Consider the following 16,815-nt stretch of genomic DNA (forward strand, 5'->3'; position numbering starts at 1 on the left):
GATGGGCCTAGAGACTGTCATATGGAGTGAAGTTAAGTCAGACAGAGAAAGACAAATATCATATGATATTGCTTATACGTAGAATCTAAAAAAAATGGTACAAATGAACTTATTTACAAAACAGAAATAGAGTCACAGATGTAGAAAACAAATATGGTTACCGGGGGGAAAGCAGAGGAGGGGCATAAATTGGGAGACTGGGATTGACAAATACACACTACTATGTATAAAATGGATAACTACTAAGGACCTACTGTATAGCACAGGGAACTCTTCTCAGTACTCTGTAATGACCTATATGGGAAAAGAATCTAAAGAAGAGTGCATATATGTGTATGTATGACTGATACATTTTGCTGTACAGCAGAAACTAATGCAACATTGTAAATCAACTATACTCTAATAAAAATTAAAAAAACCTAAAAAACAGTGACCAAGACAGACAGAAAAAACAAAAACCAAACAGAGAGGAGCTGTTAGAGAATAAAACAGCATTAAGAGGCATAGCAGTCAAATGCAATGTGTGGACCTTATCTGAACCCTGATTCAAACAAAACAACCGCAAAATCACACCCTTCAGGCAATCAGCAAACTTTAATTATAGTCAGCCTACTAGATGATATCAAGGAATTATTGTTAATTTTATTAGGTGTGATAATAGCATGGTGACTATGTGAAAAAGAAATAAAAAGGTCCTGTCAGTTGGAGATGCATACGGGATTGTTTACGAGTAAAATACCATAAAGTCTGGGGTTTGCTTTAAAATATTCCAGACAAAATAAATGGGGCAGGGCGGGAGTGGGGCAAATAAAATAAATAGATAGAATGTTGGTAATTGTTGAAGGTGGCAGATGGGTAGATAGGAGTTCTTTCCACTCCTGTGCATGTTTGAACATTTGCCTAATAAAAGTTGAAAAAAAAGAGAGAGAACATTTTTCTGAATTGGGGTGAACTCGAGACTTCTCTAAATAAATAAACAAAGTGCCCGTGCTCGGGTGCAGCAGCTTTCGGGGTCTCAGCAATGACACATGGCCCTGAATTTGGCTTATTTCTGCATCTCAGCTGGGTGAGGGGGGAGTGGAGATTGTGGTTAACTCAGGATGAGACAAGCTTTGAGTTTATTTAATAGCTCGAATCCACTCCTTATTCCTGGCACTCTTTATTGAAAATCAAATAATCCATTGGCTTATGTTGGACCAATCTGTCAATCAATCAATCAATCAATCAAGGATTTATGGGGTTCCCTTACTTTGAAAAAAATAATATTTATTATTTTAAAGTAACACATGCACATAGTTTTAAGAAGTCAAACAGTTCTACACAATTTGCAACCAGAAAGAACCAGTGACTCTTTGCTCTTCCCTACTTGGCTTTCCTCTTGCCAGAGGGGTGTGACTTCTAACTTTCAGTTCTTTCACATGGTGTTTATTTCCATATGTCAAAATAATCTGTTTATCCTATTTCTCTCTTTGACTTTCCAATTTTAGATGTCACCCTTTGGCCTCCTACTGAAGCAAGTGAGGAGTTAGCTCTCTTACATCGCCCTCCCCACACCCAGACTTGTGTCTTTCCCTATTTTCCCAACACCTTTGGTTTTTTTGTTAAATCAATTTTCCGTGTTTGCACCATGAGAACCAGGTAAATATTGTTCACAGCCCAGCCAAAGAGCGAACTCAGAGTCTATTTTCTTTCTTCTGAAATGTTTCGGTTTCTCAGATGCTATTAATTGTCTCATCTGGTCATCTATTCATTGGCTTAGTTTCCTGGGGACCTGTGGCTCCGACCCCCTATTGCAGTTGTGAAAGTCCAGTATGTTCTAAAGATACTCAAACATGTCAGGTGTTTGATTCCATAGTTTTTTTCTTTCCTGGAGATGTCTCTCTTGGATACCTCTATCCTCCAGCTCCAGAATGAACTGGTCACTCTGCAGGCCCACTTTGCAATGACACATGGAGCTTCCTTTCATCTCTTTCCTTTGCTAGATCCCTTGCTTCCTGGATTTGCTCCCATGTGTAGGGGGAGCACACTTTCCTGTAGTTTCTTGAGAGAAGACATGTGGGGGGCAGGGATAATGAGTGTTACATATAAGAGAAAATGAAGAGGCAGGTCTGTCTTATCACAGGTCAAGTTCACCTAGTTTTAGGTCTTATGTTTAAGTCTATGTTCCATTCTGAGTTAATTTTTGTGTATAGTGTGGAGTCAGAGTTCAACTTTATTTTTCTGCATGTATTTTTTTTAATTGAAAGTATAATTGATTTACAATATTGTGTTAGTTTCAGGTGTACAGAAAAGTGATTCAGTTATATATATATATATGTATTTTTTTCAGATCCATTTCCATTATAGGTTATTACAAGATACTGAATATAGTTTCTTGTGCTATACAGTAGGTCCTTGTTGTTTATCTATTTTATATGCAGTAGTGTGTATCTGTTAATCCCATACTCCTAATTTATCCCTCCCCCCTTTCCTTTTGGTAACCGTAAGTTTGTTTTCTATGTCTGTGAGTCTGTTTCTGTTTTGTAAATAAGTTCATCTGTATTATTTTTTAGATTCCGCATATAAGTGATATCACATGATATTTATCTTTCTCTGACTTACTTCACCTAGTCTGATCATCTCTAGGTCCATCCATGTTGCTCCAAATGGCATCATTTCATTATTTTTTACGGCTGAGTAATAGTCCATTGTGTATATACACCACATCTCCTTTATCCACTCACCTGTCAATGACACTTAGGTTGCATCCATGTCTTAGCTATTGTAAATGGTGGTATTATGAACATTGGGGTGCATGTATCTTTTCTAATTAGAGTTTTCATCTTTTCCGAATATATACCCAGGCGTGGGATTGCTGGATCATACGGTGACTCTGTTTTTAGTTTTTTAAGGAACCTCCATACTACTCTCCATACTGGCTGCACCAGTTTACATTCCCACCAACAGTGTAAGAGTGTTCCTGAAAAAGCTGTTCATTCCCCCGTTTAATTGTCCTGGTCACCCTTAACTTTTATTGGCCAGTTTTAATTATTCTCAGCTTTTTATTTTTTTCCCCCGATATCAATTAAACTTGGTAATAATCATCCAATTTCGTTGTCCTCATAGTCACTATTTCGTCTATATTTCTTGATCAGTATCAATGCGAAAATTCTAAAGTATTACCAAAAGGAACCCAGCAGCACATTAAAGCAAATGCATTACAACCAACTGGAGATCATGTAGAATTCAATTTTTCTTGTTTTTTTAAGAAATCTTATTGATTTCCCCCCCAAATTATGGTAAATATATAGATTAATTTGGGGAGAATTGCTGTTTAATAAAATTGAGGGTTCCCATCTAAAAACAACATATATTTTATCATTTATTCAACTCTTACTTTGTAAAAAAAATTTTATAAAGATCTTTTACATCTCTAACTCAGAGCTAAAACTATAAATCTCTTAGAAGAAAAGAGTAAATCCTTGTGGACTTGAGTTAGGCAATGGATTTCTTCTCTATTTCATGGTACTTTTATAAATATAATTTTTTTCATCTTTTTCTGACTGGCTACTGTTTATATGTATCTAGTCACATTATACTGCATTTCCTTGTATAATACTTTTCAGTTGATTTGCTTATGTTTTGTAGTGATATCCTGTGTGGCTTATATTAATTGGTTTCCCAATGTCAGTCTTTTCTTTGCTATTCCTAAGGGTGATTGAGCTGGAGTTTTCTTCTGTTATTATCTTTGACAGGTTTTTGTATGAAGGTATGGCAGCTTCATAAAAAAGAATTGGGATGTTTTCTTATTTGTCTATGATCTAGAAGAGTTTAAATAGATTTGGGAGTTATTTAGCCCTTATAGGCTTAGGCCTCTGCAGGGCCATGTGAGCTTTCTCAGGGTGAGTGTGTGTGTGTGTGTGTGTGTGTTCGGGGGGCGTCGTTAGATCCTTGACAGATGTCTTAATTCTTTCTATGGTAATTAGACTGTTACCCTTTCCCCCCCTCTTCTGGGGTTGGTTTTGCGATTTATACTTTCCTAGGAAAAGCATCTGTTAAAAATGTACATACATATATACAGGCTGAGTACAAACCTGATATATCACACCCACTGATGTGTTCGATTTCACTGGTACACCATCCAAGTTCGCCTCAGATGCAAGTTGCAGTAATTCACCTGCTACCTCCTACCTCGGGCGATCTGGGCTCCAGCCACTGTCCATGATGAGGTCCCCATTGGCAGCTGGACAGCAGGTGATCCAACTCCAAATTCCCAACTCAATTTGTTTTGTTACCCGACTCCCATTTATATATCTTAAAAATAATACTGGCTGGTGTTCCCCCCCCCCTTTTGGCTTCTTCAGGGTTTGAAGTGGGGGAGTGAGAAGATATAAGGCCAGGAAGCATCTCACTCGGTTAGCGCTGCTGTGGGCTGCCATGGACTCTCCTTGGGTTTGGATCCGGGTGGCGGTGATGGGCGCGGGTAGAGCTGCTCCCTTTTGCACTCTGGACACACTCAGGAGGTACAAATCCTGAGCAGACTAAGATGTCCATAGCAAACACACTCCCCTTTCTGCTGACTGGTCTCAGTGAGGACATGTATCCCGATTCTAGTCCATGGACTTGACAAGATGTTCCCAGGGGCCACTGGTGTAAAAAGATTCGTAGCCTCTGTCCTGTCTGTAGGCGATGTCTGTGCTTGCTATAGTCACCTTGCTACCTACCCGTCTGAGGATGAAGCCAACACATGGAAGAGGGCAGAGCTAAGAGAATTGCAGGAACTGGGCTGACATCCTGATGGGCCTAGAGCTGCCCTACTTGGGCACTTTATATGTGAAAAACTCAGTCCCTTATCATCTACAACAACAGGTACACAAGGATGTTAAAGTTGAGCTCTGTCTGTTTCATATTCACCTAATGCACCATTGTAATCGATGCCAGCTACTCCCACAAGCCACAGTAAAAATCACTTGTGTAGGCCTTGAAAAAGCACTGTCAAAAAAGCAGTTTTGCAACCTTTGGTCCCTCATATAACCAAGAGTATAAAAAGCAAGGATCCAGGAGGTTTGAGATCACAGGTTTTTGGAGAGAGTGGTTAGTGTTCTGTGATTTCTACTCTCATCCCATGAGGAAGTGATGGGAGTGCCTTTCCCACTTTCCTTCACTTCCAGCCCTAGGAAGAGAGGCTTTAATGGGACCCCTCAAGGAAGTAGATATTTAACTCCTGGAGCTTAAGGGACCTGGTAGAATGATGTGTGATTCATGCCTAAAAATAGCTAAAGGATGTGAGACCATGGTTGGGAATGGCCTGGACCCTCAGGGGCAAAGAGTTCCATGGAGCAGATGTGTACCTTGTCTCGTGGTAGTTCCCGTGGGTTCTTAGATGTTTCCTGTGATGGGCTGAATTGTGTCCTCCTAAATTCATATAATGAAGTATTAACCCCCAGGACCTCAGAATGGGACTGTATTTGGACATAAGGTCTTTAAAGATGTAATTAAGTTAAAGTGAGGTCATTGGGGTGGGCCCTAATCTAATCTAACTGGTGTCCTTATAAGAGGAGGGACTAGCACATAGATTTGTGTCTGTACAGAGGATAGACCACGTTGAGACCCACAGAGAGGATGGCCATCTACAAGCAAAAGTGTATGCGTCTGCTTGGGCTGCCATAATAAAATACCACAGACTAGGAGGCTTAAACAACAGACATTTATTTTTTCACAGTTCTGGAGACTAGAAATCCATGATTAGGGTGCCAGCAGTGTTGGTATCTGGTGAGAGCTCTGTTCCTGGTTTGCAGATGTCTGCCTTCTCTCTGTGTCCTCACATGGCCTTTCCTTCACATGATGGGGGAGGGTGGGGGGGTGGGAGGGACACTGATGTCTCTTCCTTTTCTTACAAAGACACTAATCCTATCAGATTAGAGCCCCACCCTTATAACCTCATCTAAACCCTAATTACCTCCCTAAAGGTCCCATCTCCAAATACAGTCACATTGGGAGTTAAGGCTTCAACCTTTGAATTTTGTGGGGCGGCGGGGGGGGGGGGGGGACGCAATTTAGTCTATAATACAAGAAAAGAGACCTCAAAAGAAACCAACTCTGCTGCCATCTTGATCTGGGACTTCTAGCCTTTAGAAATGTGACAATAGGGACTTCTCCAGTGACGCAGTGGTTAAGAATCCACCTGCCCTTGGAAGGGACACGGGTTTGATCCCTGGTCCGGGAAGATCCCACATGTCGCGGAGCAACTAAGCCCGTGCGTCATAACTACTGAGCTCGCATGCCTAGAGCCTGCGAGCCACGACTGCTGAGCCCGCGTGCCTAGAGCCCGTGCTCCGCAACAAGAGAAGCCACTGCAATGCGAAGCCTACGCACCGCAACGAAGAGTAGCCCCCACTCACCGCAACTAGAGAAAGCCCGTGCACAGCAACGAAGACCCAACACAGCCAAAATAAATAGATAAATTAATTAATTAAATAAATTTAAGTATAGTTGATTTCCAGTATGGTGTTAGTTTCAGGCGTACAGCACAGTGATTCCCCTATCTATCTATCTGAAAAAGAATATATCTATGTATGTATAACTGAATCACTGTGCTGTACGCCTGAAACTAACACCGTATTGGAAGTCAACTTTACTTCAATAAAAAAAATAATGGATGTAATTCCCATTGTTCTACATCCTGTCAACACTTAAAAAAAACTAAGTGGCTTAGACATGCTATTGGTGATGGGGGGTTGAAGCCAGGTGACCAGGGATGTAAAAGCACCTGGGGAGAGAGAGGTGGGAGACACCCAGCGTTTGACAAGGAAAGAGTGAGGAAAATAGGAATAGATTCGAGACTGTGGTCGTGAACCCTTCTCAAAGGCTATTACTTTTCCTAATTTTAAAATCCCAAAGAAAGGCTTTTCTGAATTTGCTTAATTTGAGAAAATTTTGAAAATATATGAAGTTTGGCAGAAATACCAGAATAATTTGATTTTACAGATCCTAGTCGATAGTCGTATTTGTTTGCTAGGGCTGCTGTTCCGGGCAGGGCTGGTTCTTTCTGAGGCTGTGAGGGAAAAATCAGTTCCAGGCCTCTCTCCTTGGCTTGTAGATGGCCATCTTCTGCGTGTGTCCTCACCTGGTCTCCCCTCTGTGCATGTGTCTATGTCCTAATCTCTTTGTAGAAGGACACCTGTCCATGACCTCATTTTAACTTAAATACATCTTTAAAGGTCCTACCTCCAAACACAGTCTCATTCATAAGTACTGGGGGTTAGAACTTCAACATATGAATTTCTTTGGGTGGGAGCAGGACACAATTCAGGTCGTAACCCCAGTGACCATCTCAACTGGGTTGTACAGCCAGATGGTTCCCTGTAACCAATATCGCCCATCTCCATTGCAAGAACGGTCCAGGTGGCCACTGCTGACCCCCGCCCTCAGCGCTCTCTCTCCTTCCTCAGTCCCTTTCATCATCTCCATGGTGGCACATGTGTTATGCCCCTGGATCCTAGATTTGAACTGACTGCTCATTTATCCTGGGCGCACCCGCCTATTTGAATCATCTCAGGGCCACTCCTATTTCTTCCCTTGCTCGTTGGTCACTTGAACTTAAAGGCATTAAATAAACCGAGAGTTCAAAGCCACAGTGTGTATAATAATGTTTGGGCTTGGGGATGCAGACAGGGAACTTACCTAAAATGTCACAGTGTTTGTGGTCCTCTGGGTGAACTGAGGCATGCCTGGGATGGAAAATGCAGGCCAGCGGAAGTTTTCCCCTGGGAGAGCCGTGCTCCTAGAGAGACATCCTGTTGACTTTGAGTCATTTCTGAGACGGTGTGTCAGCTCATGTTTTTTGAGAATTTGCTAATGACATAGTATCTCTATTAAATAGGTCTATAGAAAGGTAAAAATAGGTTAAGCATCTTGTAAATAGCTCTGGCTCACAGCAAAGTGGTGAAAGAGTAGTCAGTTTGTTTTAAGGCAGAATAAAGCTACTCTTCATCACCCCCAGCCACGCTGGTAATTCATCCCAGGACAAACAAGACATCTCCCAGCTAAAGAAAAGGAAAACCCTGTTCTTGACTAGATGGCTTCAGAAATATGCTCGGATTGGAGAGTTCCAACTTTTCCGGGACTGATTCTTACAGAGTCTAACCCTTGTGGTTTTTTGGTAGGAGGTAATTTCTGGGCTGGTTATGATTTGAAGGCGCTGGCCCACAGCTCAACCTTGCTTAAATTAGAACAAGATGTCACCAGTGGTCTTGCTTCCACAGTAGACACTTGAAAATAGACTCTCGTCGGACAGACGGGGTCAGGCCATTCCGTGGGACTCCTGTTAGTTTCCATGACTAGAAATGACATCAGCCTTCTGTCACTGCGTTTCAAGTGCCTTGTATCGTGGAGGAAGTGTGAGTTGTTGTGGGTGGTTTTTTTTTTGTTTTGTTTTGCTTTTTTAAAGGAATGAAGGCAAGGGCAAAGAATTTTTCATAAAAACAAGTGACAAATTTCACTCAAGTTACTGACACATAAAAGGAGAAAATTAGTTTCTGCTTTGAAGCTAACCAGAAACAAATGGGACTGGTTCTCCAAAGGAAAAGTTGGAGTTTAGTTATGATACATCTCCTCCCAGAAATCTAGGAAATTATACATACTGTACCCTCTGTTTATAAGAATATGAATAACACGATTGTGTGCACAGGGTCAAGTGCAGTTCAGATGAGAATTTACTGCTGCGGAGTAGCAACAGCATAAAGGCAGAGAGAGCCACCATTAACCCCTTATTCACACCATCCAAATGTTTTCCTTTTACGAAATACTTAGATTGAAAGCTCCTTGAAGCCAGGAAATACATCTTCGATGTCTTTTCGATGTCTCCTCACATCCAGCTCGGGACACAGGGGGTGGGCACACGGTAGGTATTCCAGGGAATGATCCAGGAGAGAAGCAGTGTTTGCTTTTTTCATGGAGAGATGGGAATGGTTTTATCTGAGCTGTATTGTTCTGAGTCCTCTGGGGGCTGAGCAGTTGAGGGCTACAAGAACCATGAACTTTGTTTTTAATATATATTCTTTTCCATTATGGTTTATCCCAGGAGATTGGATATAGTTCCCTGTGCTGTACAGTAGACGTTGTTGTTTATCCGTTCTAAATGTAATAGTTTGCATCTACTAACCCCAAACTAAAAATTAATAATAATAATAATGTCTGTATGTGTATAGCTGAGTCACTTTGCTGTACAGCAGAAATTAGCACAACATTGTAAATCAGCTACACTTCAACTAAAAAAAACATTAAGAAAAGAACCATGAACTCGCTCTAAGTGCGGCCGCTTCCTTCCACGCCTCCCGATAGGACAGTCCCCATGACTGCAACTGCTGTGTGCCCGGCTCTGTGCTGAGTGGGCCCCAGGCCTCCTACCCATTGACCATCCCAACCACCCAAGAGTGGGCACCGTCTTCACTTTGGAGATGAGGAAAGGGCGGCCCAGACCGGCTAAGCAGCTTGCCTGAGATCACGTAGAAAGGGACATGACCAGAACTTGCACTCAGGCTGGTCTGAGTCCAAAGGCCACCTCACCGTGCTGCCCTCCGCGATGCTCCCAAAGGGGTCATGCTTTGTTCCCAAAGTCGAGTAATGTGAAACACCGTGTGGTCACAGTTGGAGAGCTTGGGAGTAGAATCAGGCCAGCCGAGGGGTGGTGGGGATCTCGGGTAAACCCCAGCCTGTGACCCACTCCCTGGAGGGCTCTATTTCAAACAAGATTATCCTGGGCAGCCCTCAGCGGCAGGGCCACCAAGATCGCCAGAGCCAGGAACAGATGTGGGCAGAAGGAAGAAGCTGAAGGGGAGCGGGTGGAAGGCTGGGGCCGGAGCAGCCCCGGGGTGTGGGGGGTGGCGTGTGGGGGCAGGGAGGTGATGTTGAACTCCAGCCCTGGCCCGCCCTTGGGCCTCTGCAGGGGGAGGAGGGTGGGACCAGTTCAGGGAGGACCGTTTATAGGCATCTCAGGCCCTTTTACAGCACCAGCCGATGGTGCCACTTCCTTCTCCTCTAGTTTAAGGCCCCTCTGAGTCACGCGGGGCCATTCCAGCCACCTGCAGTCCCCAAGCTGGGGTGGGGAGGAAACGCAGGGTGGGCAGTGGAATAAGCTGCATTTGGAGTTGGGCGAATCCAGCTGTGATTTGGACCAGCTGTGGGCAGATCACTTACCAGCTCTGCATCCTCCTTGGGGGTAACCATGCCCACCTTACAGAACTCAAATCAAAATGGGTCCAAGCGTGTGAGGCGTTTAGAGTCATGTCTGCCACCTGAGAAATGTCTGAGGACTGTTATTGCCTGTTCTAGACTCACCCGTGCCCCGCCCCCCAGTTAGGAGGCTGCCCCTTGTGTGACCCTCCTGGGTCAGCCTGAGCTGGGGCACGCCTGCCTTGAGACCGGAGCCCTGGGCAGGAGGGAGTTTTCCTGCCCTTCTCCTGTGTTTCTGACTGGGATCCTAGTTTGAGGACGGGTGGTAATAAATTATTGGCAGCAGGAACGGCAGCGGTCTGGAGCGCAGTCACGGAGGACCAACTCTGTGCCAGGAACTGCACTCGGGACAGAGCAATGGCACGCATGGCCCCTGCCCTTAGGGACCTTACAATCCATCCGAAGAGAAAGGCACATTAGATAGTAAGTTAAGAACCCACATATGTGAGGTGCTGTGGTAGTGGGAGGCACCGAATGCTCTGAAGGGCAGGACACGGAGCAAAAGCTGGGGGCCGAGGATGACTTCCCCAGGAACGTGCTGCCTCGGTTGAGTCTTAAAAATGGAGTAGGGGCTTCCCCGGTGGCGCAGTGGTTGAGAGTCCGCCTGCCGATGCAGGGGACACGGGTTCGTGCCCCGGTCCGGGAAGATCCCACATGCCGCGGAGCGGCTGGGCCCGTGAGCCATGGCCGCTGAGCCTGCGCGTCCGGAGCCTGTGCTCGGCAACGGGAGAGGCCACAGCAGTGAGAGGCCCGCGTACCGCAAAAAAAAAAAAAAAAAAATGGAGTAGAAGTTAAACACGCCCCCCAGTGTTTACAGCAGCACTGTTTACAATCGCCAAGACATGAAAGCAACCTAAGTGTTTATCAACAGGTGAATGGATAAAAAAGATGTGGTATAAATATATATATACACAACAGAACACTACTCAGCCATGAGAAAGGATGAATTAATGCCACCTGCAGCAACATGGATGGACCTAGAGATTATCATACTAAGTGAAGTCAGACAGAGACAAATATCATATGATATCGCTTACATGTGGAATCTAAAAAAACATGATACAAATGAACTTCTTTACAAAACAGAAACAGAGTCACAGGCAAAGAAAACAAATTTATGGTTACCAAAGGGGAAAGGAGGGGGAGGGAGAAATTTGGAGTTTGGGATTAACAGATACACACTACTATATATAAAACAGGTAAACACCAAGGACCTACTGCAGAGCACAGGGAATTATAGCCAATATCTGGTAATAACCTATAATGGAGAAGAATCTGAAAAATAATAGATAGGTGTATATATATGTGTGTGTGTGTGTGTATATGTACACACACACACATGTGTGTGTAACTGGATCACTCTGCTGTACACCTGAAACTAACGGAATATTGTAAATCAACTATACTTCAGTTTTTAAAAAATGAGTAGAACTTAGCCCATGTGGTGACCTCGCACCGGTCCACTTGGCTAAGCTGGAACTGCTCTCCCCAGAATCCCCTTTCCTGCAGGGTCCTGGGTTATGACCGACCACAGGAGACCCTTGCGGGGGGTCTGGAAGGTGGGAGAGGAGCCGCAGCCATGTTTGTGTCCAAACGTCGACGCAGGGCCAGCTGGAGCTCACCTGCGGTCGCAGGTCTGTGGACTTACCTTGCGGGTTGAGGCAGCAGCCAGGCTTGCAGGGACTTCCGTTGCTACTGGCCTGCCTCCTTCAGCCCCTCTGACCCCTGGACTGGGGCTGTGTTCAGCTCTGTGAAGAAGGGCACCAGCCTCCCCGAGGGCATCACCGTGCCATCGACGTGAGAGGCCGGCCTGGCCCCCCCACCCCCCCAGCTTTCTGGGCTCCCAGAGAAGCCACGCTGCACCCCACCTTTCCTTCCCACCTGCCCGCCCTGCGGACTTCAGCCTCAGCACCGAATGCAGAAACAGCCGTGAGGACACCATTTAACAGGCTCCCGCCGGTTGTTTGTGGGACTAACCCCCGTTCTATGTCACTCCCGTGGTTCTGTTTCTCCTGTGGAAACTTGACAGGTAGGTAGTTAAAGATGTCTGGGAAAATGGACCCGGCAGGAGGAAAAGAAGGAGCAGCGTCGTGAAACGGCAGAGGCTGTGCAAGGAGCACAGGTGGCTTGGTTATTTCCAGAAATAAGACGAAAAACAAGGAGAAGATGAGACTAGAAAAGGAGGAAATGGCCAGGCCATGGGAGGGACTCGAATGCCACGCAGGAAGTTTGGCCAATACAGGAAACAGCTGAATGTTTACACGTGCAGAAAACAGGCTTGGAGCAGTTTACATTACGCTATTTCTTGTTCTCTGAATAGCGTTCCACAGGACAAATCTTCTTTAGCATATGCTACTTGCTTTAAGAAATGCTGTTTTCGGGCTTCCCTGGTGGCGCAGTGGTTGAGAGTCCGCCTGCTGATGCAGGGGACACGGGTTCGTGCCCCGGTCCGGGAAGATCCCACATGCCGCGGAGCGGCTGGGCCCGTGAGCCATGGCCGCTGAGCCTGCGCGTCCGGAGCCTGTGCTCCACAACGGGAGAGGCCACAACAGTGAGAGGCCCGCGTAGCGCAAAAAAAAAAAAAAAAAAAAAAAAAAAAAGAAATGCTGTTTTCTATTGTCAGAGCGCAAGACTTAGGTAACGTATTCTATGGGGCTAGGGTAGGTCATGATGTCTAATAAGTAAATCGCGGATGTCAGTGGCTTTACATCACAAAGGATTTTTATTGCTCACATCATGCTGGTCAGATGGCTTCCTTGGGTGGCTCCTTATCAAGCCGTGTCTCAGGGTTCCAGGATCCTTTGATCTTGTGACACTGCAATCTTAAATGTGGAGGCTGTGAGACTGCCAGAAGAGGGGACAAGATGGTGGCCAGTCCTGCTGGGGGGTGAGGGCAGGTGGGTCATCACCGGGCACGAACTTCCGACAGCTCACCCAACTGCTAGGAGGCTGGGAGACATGGGCCAGGAGGAGGAAAATAAAACAAGATCTGGTAAGTGCATGGCATTGTGCCTGCTGCCCTTATCAGCTTGGGAGCGCTTTTATTTATGGCTGCATCTCAGTAACACAGTAACTGTGTTAGCACATAGGTGGGATGCGTGAGCTTTTTTTTCCCATTGCACGGTTCAGATTTTCTACTCCTATTTCCATGCCTTTGTATATTCACAGACAAAAAAAATTAACTCTGATTTTCACATCACAACTGAATGCTGTTATCTGAGCCCTTAAAACGACACTTCTACTTTTATCTAGATGAGCTGGCCCTCTCTTCATAAACAACCTTTGTGTGGGACCAGGTATAGAAGGGACTCTCTCTCGAACACGTTTTCTTTGTTCTCTGGAATGATCACCTGGGTAACAGGGATTGTTTGGCTTAGAGAATATCAGCTAAGAAAAATGTAGAGTGGGGCTTCCCTGGTGGCGCAGTGGTTAAGAATCCGCCTGCCAATGCAGAGCACACGGGTTCGAGCCCTGGTCGGGGAAGATCCCACATGCCGCGGAGCAACTAAGCCTGTGCGCCACAACTACTGAGCCTGCGCTCTAGAGCCCGCGAGCCACAACTACTGAGCCCGCGCACCTACAGCCGGTGCTCTGCAACAGGAGAAGCCACCACAATGAGAAGCCCACACACCGCAGCGAAGAGTAGCCTCCGCTCGATGCGACTAGAGAAAGCCCGCGCGCAGCAACGAAGACCCAACACAGCCAAAAATAATTAAAAAAAAAAAAGTAGAGTCATAGTTTTTGATGATTACGTAAATGTGGAGAAAAAATAGGTTATTGGGATCCAAGAACATAATCACTCTTCCCATTTCTGTTCATCACCAGAGGGAGGATATCACTGGTATTTTGATTTACAGTTTTGAAAGCATTTTCCTATAGACACAGTGTTACAAATGGTGATGAGGTGTACCGCAAAGAGAACCACCAGTTGTGTACTTTCCAGGCATATGATGGATTAAGTAGGTGAAATCAAACCATTTTTACATTAATTGTTGCAATTGCTGTATTATAAATTCCAGACAAAGGACTTACACTTTTGAAAAAGGGCCTATTCTTTCCAATATTTAAGTGGTCCCAATTGTAAAATTTTCATGGCATGATGTCTTTAAGACCAAAATGGTAAAGTACTTGGAAAACTAGAAGATACTGCACAAAGTATCATAATGTTTTAATTTTCTTGTAGAAAACCTCAGACTGAACATGTGACAGTGCAATGGTTAATTTTATGTGTCAACTTGGCTAGGCCATGGTACCCAGATGTTTGGTCAAACACCCGTCCAGATGTTGTGGTGAAGGTATTTTTCAGATGAGTTCACCATTTAAATCAGTAGACTGAATAAAGCAGATGCCCGCCATCATGTGGGTGGGCCTCATCCAATCAGTTGAAGGCCTTAGAAGAAAAGGACTGTGGTCCCCTGAGGAAAAAGGAATTATGCCTCCAGAGACCATCAGACTCAAGCTGCCCCAACAAGCTCTTCCCTGGGTCTCCAGCCTGCTGACCTGCCTTGCAAATATCAGACTTACCAGCCCCCAGAGTTGCATGAGCCAATTCCTTAAAATAAATCTCTGTGCGTGTGTGTGTGTGTGTGTGTGTCTGTGTCTGTGTGCGTGCACATACCCCATGGGTTCTGTTTCTCTGGAGAACGCTGACTAATAGAGATATATTTTCTAAGCAAAGGAAAACAGACAGTATTTACTAATTTGCATCTAAAATATTTGGGATTATACACCCACAGAATGTTCTTTGAGAGACACTAACCCAGTTGATGAAGGAATCTGATGTTTCTTGTTGATTTATCTGTGGCCATCCTCAGACTTCTCCTATTTTCTGTAAATCCTTTACAGCACGTCCCACATCTGCATTCTCTGCTTGAGGGCAGAGCAGCCAAAACACTCTTAGTCAGGAGAACCCATAATCCAGTGATAAAACCAAGACGGTTCACCCTTAAATCTGCGGGGAGGATTGCTCATACTTCGTGCAAACTCTTCTTTCAACTCTGATAAGGAATTACATTCATGTTAGGTACACATGAGATACATTCCCGGAAACAAAGGAAATTGGCACTAACTACTGTTAAATAGCATTTAGGACACAAGCCAATGGAAGAAATGAAAATTTAAAATATGATGGAGACTCCTCTGACCTACCCCTCTCCGCCCAGGCTTGGCTGGAGTTCTGACGCTCTGTGTGATGTTCCGTGCTTGCAAAATGTTTGGGTATTTGAACCAGAAGGCTCATGCAAAGAATAAAATGTCAGCTTTATGAAGGTGATTTGTATAGCGTGAGGTATTAGCTCTTAAACAGAAGGAAAACAGAAGGAAAGAGGTCCTGTAAAGAAGTAAGGCTGCTCAGGAAGCAGACCTGGTGACATGTCTAAAAGCATTCATGTCTGTCGAAGGAATTAAAATGAAACAGAAGTGAGAAGCCGTAAAGAAGTGCATGTAACAGAGGCTAATTTCCATGTCTTATCTAGGATACATCTTAGGAAGCAGCCATTCTTTTCTGTGTTACGTTAGAAGACAGTGAGTTTGAAAAGATTAAAAAGGAAAGGGAAGATTAAAATGCCCGGGGGGGGCGGCGGAGAAGAAGGACCAAATTAGGACTTAAACTCGTTCAAATCATTGTACGTACCCTCTTTTTCTTTCCTTCCTTTGGAATCTTGGGAAGTGGTGTGTATCTCCTAGATTAAAATGACCCATCAGAAACCTCGTAATGTCAGAAATTTGAGCCTTATGTAACATCCGCATTAAAGGCACAGGCTACAGTGAATGCAGCTGCAGCCAGGAGTGATACTCGAGTAGATAAAAGGGAAAGGGGACTGCAGTACCGGCGTGGACTTAAAACGAAGGCTTGTCTTTGGGAAGGCACAAATGAGAACAGACGGGGAAACAGAAGAGAAATTTGCATGTACAGAGGAACTATGATAAGTTAAAACACGCAGGGAGTCAGAGTCTCTCTGGTTCCACGTAGCCTTACTGTGTGGGATCTCGGCTGAATGACAGTCTACCTTCCGCCTTTCTAAAGACAATAATAACTATTTTCATTTACATACTTATAAGGCAACGGTCCCCTCCCCTGCATAGTTAGCACAGCGCTTGGGATGCCACAGGCTCTCGATAGGCGGCTGGGAGATCAGATGATTTCCTCAAGAGATGTTCTAAAATTAAACCAATATTGTGACTTACTATCCCATGCGATTGTCAGAATTAAGTCCTGGGAGCTTGTTCTCAGTCTCAGGTTTTTGTTTTTGATTGTGTGTCCTTGGGCAATTAAAAAATCTCCCCAGGTCTCAGTTTCCTCATCCGTAGGGTCGACTAGATGGTCTTTTGATTCTTTCTGGCATTAAAGTTCTGATTCTATGAAACTAGCTTCTGGGTACCCAAAGCTTGAACTACATAAACCTTATTTTACAATTCCATCCAGTTCAACCATAAATATGCAAATAAATATTTATTAAGTACACACTATGTGTGAGTCACCACACTAGGTGCTGGAGGTCTATGAGTCTGAGACTATGAAAGCCTGCCCTTGACGTCAAGAACAGACCCGCAGAAAGGGTGGAAGTAAATACTGGAAAGTTCCAGAACTCTTGAGGGAAGCCC

General features: G+C 44.6%; 1 long non-coding RNA gene across 1 annotated transcript; it reads right to left on the reverse strand.

Moving 5' to 3' along the window:
* Nucleotides 1-12,915: 12,915 nt before the first annotated feature.
* Nucleotides 12,916-15,989, reverse strand: LOC137231540 (uncharacterized). The gene is made up of 3 exons (XR_010946653.1): nt 15,845-15,989; nt 14,972-15,209; nt 12,916-13,161 (listed from the first exon to the last, which is right to left on the reverse strand). It is a non-coding gene; the product is annotated as an uncharacterized lncRNA (long non-coding RNA).
* Between the last annotated feature and the right edge of the window lie 826 nt (nt 15,990-16,815).

This window comes from Pseudorca crassidens, chromosome 10 (genome assembly GCF_039906515.1).
Source record: "Pseudorca crassidens isolate mPseCra1 chromosome 10, mPseCra1.hap1, whole genome shotgun sequence".
NCBI lineage: Eukaryota > Metazoa > Chordata > Mammalia > Artiodactyla > Delphinidae > Pseudorca > Pseudorca crassidens.